The sequence below is a fragment of the Astatotilapia calliptera genome, chromosome 6 (assembly GCF_900246225.1).
Source record: "Astatotilapia calliptera chromosome 6, fAstCal1.2, whole genome shotgun sequence".
NCBI classification, from domain to species: Eukaryota; Metazoa; Chordata; class Actinopteri; order Cichliformes; family Cichlidae; genus Astatotilapia; species Astatotilapia calliptera.
This window is the reverse complement of record NC_039307.1, coordinates 23,507,751-23,515,754: the sequence shown is the minus strand read 5'-3', so window position 1 is coordinate 23,515,754 and position 8,004 is coordinate 23,507,751.

Sequence of the window (8,004 nt, the reverse complement as noted above, 5' to 3'; positions counted from 1 at the left end):
CAGAGTATACTTTTCTGTTGAATATTGCACTGGTTTCAGCTATCTGACTGTGGCAGTGTAGAAAATGTCTCCACCCACTTCCTTTTTTTTTCAGACAGGAAGCCAAGTGACTAAGGGGTTTTTTCCCTCCCTTTTTCAGTTTATCTCTTTCTTTTTCTGTCATAGCTTGCAGAAATTTCCCTCAAGTGTAAGAGCACTCCCTTTTTGAGAACACTGCAGAAACAACAACATGTGGCCAGTTATGGAGTCCAATCGGTAGAGCAATGAATTTCCAACTGCTGTTGGAAATTCATTCTAGTCTGCCGACTGGTTCATTTTTAGAGTGACTTGTAAGACAAGTCTGCGGGCAGCATATTCATGTGTCTGCCAAGACCCACCTCCTGTTGACACACACCACGTGGGCCTGAAAAAAGAGAGCAGTGTGAGAGGGAAAGGGGATCAGGGTGATTTAAAAGAGAAATTCAGCCCTGGAATGTTGCTGAGTTAACACAAGTTAGAAGTGTTAGGAAGGTGGCAAATATTAATAAATGGTCTGTATTTATATAGCGCTTTACTAGTCCCTAAGGACCCAAAACCGCTTTACACATCCAGTCATCCACCCATTCACACACAGATTCACACACTGGTGATGGCAAGCTACATTGTAGCCACAGCCACCCTGGGGCGCACTGACAGAGGCGAGGCTGCCGGACACTGGCGCCACTGGGCCCTCTGACCACCACCGGTAGGCAAAGGGTGAAGTGTCTTGCCCAAGGACACAATGACCGAGACCGGGGCTCGAACCGGCAACCTTCCGATTACAAGGCGAACTCCCAACTCTTGAGCCACGATCGCCCCGTGGCGACTTCAACTGCTGTTTTTGTCATAGGATTCTGAAAGGTAGCCGCAACTTGTATGTGTGTATGTTTGTCTGTTTGGTGTTAAACTGCTAAAGGTAATCTCATAAATCTCACCAATGATGATAGCATTAGGAAGGATTATCGGTTGTCAGGGAAAAGTGTGTTAGTGTTTCTCTTTTTCTTCGAGGAATAAAGCAAATCCAAATGAATGAAGGCCTTATCACCTCAACCTTACTTTTTTAACATAAGCCGATTTGTCCATTTGGCCACATAAGAAAGGCCAACTAACTAGTTACCAGGTGGATCTTGTCTTAAAATAATCTGCTATTATCTGTACTGCAGGCTTAAGACCCCACCTCTTTCCCCACAGTCCCTGCCTAGCTGCAATGACATTTGTTGACTCAATACTTTCAGGCTCAGCAGAGAAAAGGAGATTTGTTTTTACACACACTGGGGGGAGGGGAAGACGCAGCGTGAGAAGAAGGAGAAGTCACTGTAGACTGCAGCACGGATCCAAACGGACCTTGTTCTCAACGTTAGCACTGAAGCACAAAGCTGTCACTCAGATAGACACCAGGCTGTCTTTAAAGCACATTATTCAGTTGCCAAACAATTCTAAAGCTTTCTAAATCTGTTCTGCTGGCACATGGTGGCCAGGCTTCATCTTATTAAGATATTATGTGTTGCTTTTCCTTTAATTTGGGACAAACCTGTAGATTAAGTGTTGCACCGCAACACTGCAACTTGTCTTTCTCTTCCCTTTTCATGATCTGCCATCAAAATGCCTTCAAGCTTGGTAGTAAAACTCAAACTGCCACCACTGAATGAGGTCTTCAAGCAGTCAGTGCTGTGGGACTTTCAGGGGTTGTTTGGACTGGACAGCTTCCTTCCTTCTCCCTTTTCCTTCAGGCTGGCCCTATAAACAAGGAAATGCTCTCACTCCTCAATATGTGGTTAAATAATATTCAAGATACATATCAATGTTTTACAAGTTTCTGCATTATGGAGTAACACTTACTCTGTAATGCTTGTACAGCTTCAATCACTATTTAAAAAAAATAGAAGCAACATAGTAAAGTTGGGGATGATTGTTTAATCGTCCTGTCCTAAAATGTATGATTTTTGTTTACTCTGAATGGATTGGTTGCCATTTTTTGGCTCCCATAACAAACAAACCACTGTCTGCTATGTTCCCAGTAACTGAGCACAGACCGGAACAGTTAGCAACAAGCTGGTGAACACAGTGGATCATTTAACAGCCGAAGGCCCAGATCGTTCTCCCACGAGCTATTGGACAGTGAACATTGGGCTTGTGTTTGCCAAGTGGCCAGAAACCTGACTGCAAAAGCATGATAATGTTAAACACTGATTTGTTAGTAACTAAGTGTTTCCTAACAACATCACTATATGAAGTCAAACGATGATGAAACGCTGTTTGCAGCGCTCCAGCAGTGCAGTCATTGCTTTTTGCTGTGTGTATTGTCAGCATTCCAGCAGAGGAGCTCCTTGCTGGGCTGCTTCCCATTACAGCTACTGTAACTCGTAAAACAGAGATTATCTCATTATTCCTCTCACCTTGCAGGATTTCAAAGGAATAGTGGCGTGTGCCATCACCTCTTCCGTAAACACAGAGCTGTGGCCCCATGCTGACACAGGGTCATCACAATTCAGGCACACTTGTCACTTGACTGATTTCACACTCATGCAAACGTGCTGATGACCATTAGTGGGGGATTTAAATAGCTTTTCTTGCTGCCGCAGTAGCCTTGTTTATTTATGTGCTGCAAATAAAGAATATTGGTCTTCTTGAGTTATATGATTTACATGTAAACTTAGAAAACCTAAGTTCATTTAGGGGGCTTTAAGAGCGCACATTCAAACATGAAGCTCTTTGCAGAGTTAAATCAGTCATCTTCTTTTACTCATTTACATGCCACGTAAAATGTTTGCCCTGATCCAAGTCGCAATGATAAAATCTTATAACAACAAAAAGCATTTTCAGCGCCCTAAAACTGCAAATGTGAAAATTCAGAGAAAATTTTAATTTTGTACTATTGATCTTGATCAAACAGGATTTCAGATACTAAAGACTAACGAAATCATTTGAAGGGTGACTCTTAAAGCGTTTCACATCTGTGAAACATTTAACTAGTTAGCGTCTTCTACACTTTTGGAGATGTAAAACTGTGCAACAGAGTTTTTATGACATCTGAATTAATGGGCTTGCACATTTTTATCAATGAAGCCACATGAGGGCATGACCTCATTTGCAAAAGCTTTTTTTTCGGTGTTAGTCACTTGTTGCTAATCAGTTGGAGTCATTTGAAAGGACTTGTGATGTAAGCACAGATTTATGGCTTTCCTTACATTAGTCTCAAAGTAGGAGAAAAGGGTGACCGTTTGAGGAATGAATGAGAACTGCTGGGGATCATCGTGAGGCTGGGACAAGCACCACTTCCCACAATCGCCAGTGGAATTTTACACATCTTACCTGAGGCAATCTAAACACACAAGCCTTTATGTAGGGTAAAAGATACACACAGACTAGGCCAATACACAAAATGAGGACACAGGATTCCCCCCCTAACAAGATGTCATCCTTCTGCCCCTCCTCCTGTAGTTATCTTAAAAGACTAGGGGGAGTTGTTACTGTGGATCTCGCGTAGCCTAATTGTTTAAGTCCCAGCAGGGGCCTGGTGTACAGTGGTTTATAGAAAAAGAGGGGAGTATAAAATTTTGAATTCTTTGTGTTGTTGTACCTTATTTCACATTTCACAAACACACATTTTAGACTGTGTTAACCATATGCCGTGTGTCTGTGTGTGTGTGTGTGTGTGCACATTCACTCCATACAAAGATTGACAGTGCACCTCTCTGGGCACAGCAGGGTTGGACCAGGCCAATCATGGTCTACTGCTGTTCCCGTGGAGACCAACTGCTTCTGAGAGTTTCAAGAAGTGGTTCTTGCATTCATGCTGCAGGTGTTTCCATCCACCCCTTACACCACCCCAACTGAAGCCTCAGTAGGCATGGACAGCTATTAAGACCTTTTTTTTTTTTCTTAAACCAGCCCTGAAATGTAAGCATTTTAAATACCTTTTCAACCCTTAATTAAAGAGGGGATTCGCAGCCCTCTTAGAGTTTCCAGGTCACCCAGAAGAGGTTAAGTTGACTTGCTAGTACATAGTTGCTTCTGAAACATTCTTACTTATACTTTTTATTACCACTGACTGCTTAAATCCAGCACTGTTAGGTATGGAGCGGAGGATGACCCCTGCTGGTGAAGCATGATGACCTGCAGTACGTCTGATCCTTCACTTAAGATTTTGTAATTGAGTTAAAACAAACAAAGTTTCAGCTTCATTCATTTAGTTTCCTGTAAATGCATATCCAGATATTCCCACAGACATGACTGTAGTTTCCACAGAATTATTGTCCATGTTGGACAAAAGCCTGTGTAGGTCCACGGACGCCTATGTCTGCCTGAACTTTTTCTTCCTAGTAACTGCACCAGAAAAACTGCAGTCATGTTTGATGCTTGAATGGTGTTGAAATGAATGGCATTTTGGTTCAGTCTCTGCATGTGAGTTTTATGACCTGAAAAAAGGTGGTGGTGTCATCACAGTGGTAACAAAGAAAAATGTAAAATATTGCATCTAAAAAACAACAACAAAGTTTTTCCTAGTAGAATTGGTATTACTTTAATAGAAATTAGATGATAAAAGTAAGTCAGTCCTACATTATTTATGTCTACACACACAAAGCTACACATTCACGTGCTGCCAGTGTTGCTGAACCAAGTCAACAATGTCTAAAAGTTGCCATGTGTCACTTTTTGAAGGCCTTACAGAGTTTTTTTGTATATTAGCACGGTGACACCACACTCTTGTCATTCCTTAGAAAGTTCCACCTGTCATTCACTGTAAAGGTTTTCATGAGCAACACATAATTCTTATAAAACTTGAAAGTTAAAACTGGAAGCCATTATTAAGGAAGGGAAACAGTAAGGAGAAAAGACTGAGGTATGCCAAATTACACAAGAAGTGGACTGAAAGTCAGTTGCAACATGTCTAATGGAGTGATGAATCCATCCATACATTCTCTTCCGCTTATCCTTATCAGGGTCGTGGAGGGGTTGGAGCCTATCCCAGCTGGCATAGTGCGAGAGGCGGGGTTCACCCTGGATGGGTCACCAGTACAGAGTTTATGTGTTAGCAGGGTGTTGATAGGCCACATAAAACCAGAGTTATGATAAAAAAAATATACGCAGTGTTTTTTTCTGAATAAAATCGTCATGTTTACTGCCGGAATAAATGGTAAAAACTGCGTTTTTTTTTAAGGACAGCTTTAGCAAGCACTGTCTGCTTGCGAGAAAACACCCCTTTCCTGTTGGTGGAAAAATGTACCATGTTGACCGATCAAAAAATTATAGGGCAGTATGTGACATTTGGTTGTTTAGGAAGAGGGAGAAGTTTAGAGAGTGTCAGCGGCAAGAGAGAGCAAGTTTTGAGTTGTGAGAAATGACTTTTAGTTTGGAGTGTATAGTTATTGTGTTGTCTTGTGTAGCTCATGTGTAGTGCATTCGATTGTTTCTTTGTGTTTGTCAAAACAATGAGGCAACTGCTGAGTGTCACAGTTGCTGCCAAAAAGCCACCAAAGGCGGTTTACAATGTAAACGCTGCCTCCAGGTGAAAAACAGGAGATGTGATACACGTGGTACACCCGGAGGCGTGAGGCTTGTGATGTGATTAACTGTCTTATAGTGGACAAACTATTTTTGAGGTGGCACAAATAATTTGAGTGGCATCTTATGTGATGCAGAACACCTGATTGTTCTGTAAATTGTTTTAAATGGTTATAAAAAGTGCTTAAAACATTTGGCTGCATTTTAGGTAAATAGTTGCAGATAACTTTGTAGTTTGCAAAACTTGTGCATAGGTTTAAAACTTACATTATCTATTTGTATTTCAAGTTATGAAACTGATTTTTACAGTAAAACATATAACTTTTTCTACTTAGATTTTATGTTTTTTATGTCAGATTTTAGATCAATTATGTTAATACAGTATGTCAATAGGAAAACATAAATTCAAATTCAAAATTCAAATTCAAATTTTATTTGTCACACACACACAACCATACACAGTATGACATGGGGGTGAAATGCTTGTAGCTGTACAATGCTCGACCATTAAATGACAGAAGAAAAGTTTCATTTAACTGTAAATTCAGACATGTGAGCTTGTGCTTAAAGGAATGATACCAAACAAGGCAAGGTAAACAGTTTTAAAAGGTAAAATATAGAAGTAAAAGTAAAAAACAAAACAGCCAATTATACCCTGGACTCCAGAGGCTTAACCTAACCCTACTAACTCCATGTCTTTGAACTGTGGGAGGAAGTTGGAGTACTTGGAGAGAACCCATGCAAACACATAACATGCGAACTCCACACAGAAAGTTGGCCAGTTGGTGGAGTTGAACTGAGGACCTTCTTGCTGCGAGGAAACAGTGCTAACCACTGCACAACACAGTGATGAATCCAAATGTTCGATTTATTGGTTCAAACTGTCATCAGTAATGGACAGAGGAGGTCAGTAGAGAAGTACAACAGTGAATGGCTACAGCTATACATAAAACACAGTGGAGGCTCTGTCATGGTTTGGGGCTGCATTTCATCCAGTGGTGTTGGGGGTCTTTGATGGACACAGAACAGTACCATCAGATTGTGATCCACCATGTGAATGCTATCTAAAAAAGCATCTGATTGGCAAGTACTTCGTTTATTAGCATGACAATGATCCCAAACACACTGCCAATGTAGTAGAATCATACCTGGATAGAACAACACACAATGCAGCACTATCAGTCATGGACTGGCCTCACCAGAGCCCAGAACTCAACATTACTGAAGCAGTGTGAGATCATCTTGACAGAGGACAGAGCTAAAGAGAGTTCAGGCAGTGTTGAAGAATAAAGGTGACCATGCCAAATATTGATTCTCAAGCTCATTAGAAATGTACAAATGTGTTTGTATTCTATTCTGTATGTCCATTTATTTTTTACACATTTCACTAAATTACTACACCTACCTTACTGTTATTATTAGACATTGTTTCAGAGAGGACAAATGTTTGCCTGTCCAAAGTACATATTACTTTTTTTAATCATTTGTGTCAGTCTAGTTCTAAAACGTAATACAAGAGCTTATTTGCTATCAGAAAAAATTGTTGTTGTTTTTTTTTTTTAAAGAGGCACAGAATCAAGTAAAGATATTATTTCTTTAAAAGAAGATACATTAAATGCAGGAACTCCATGTGCAAATAATTTGCACTTAACAGTTGTTGCTGTTAATGTCACATCACACAGGAGCAGTTTTGAATAGTCCCCATACTCTCTAAACAGGCTACCAATTCACCACCCACCCACAGGTGTCTCCTAGTTCTGCCTGCCAACTGTCCCTGCAGCAACACTGTAGAAGCCAGAGCACATCCCACTCAGCTGACATGTTGTCAAAGGAAAACAGTATTATTTCTATTAATATTTTGTTTTCTTCTTTTTATAAGTGTTCACTTAGGGTTGAGGCCATAGTTTTGCTCTTCTCTAACTGACTAACTGACCGGAGTATCTGGAAAGAGAAACGGGGGATATACAGGGAGTGCAGAATTATTAGGCAAGTTGTATTTTTGAGGAATAATTTTATTATTGAACAACAACCATGTTCTCAATGAACCCAAAAAACTCATTAATATCAAAGCTGAATGTTTTTGGAAGTAGTTTTTAGTTTATTTTTAGTTTTAGCTATTTTAGGGGGATATCTGTGTGTGCAGGTGACTATTACTGTGCATAATTATTAGGCAACTTAACAAAAAACAAATATATACCCATTTCAATTATTTATTTTTACCAGTGACACCAATATAACATCTCCACATTCACAAATATACATTTCTGACATTCAAAAACAAAACAAAAACAAATCAGCGACCAATATAGCCACCTTTCTTTGCAAGGACACTCAAAAGCCTGCCATCCATGGATTCTGTCAGTGTTTTGATCTGTTCACCATCAACATTGCGTGCAGCAGCAACCACAGCCTCCCAGACACTGTTCAGAGAGGTGTACTGTTTTCCCTCCTTGTAAATCTCACATTTGATGATGGACCACA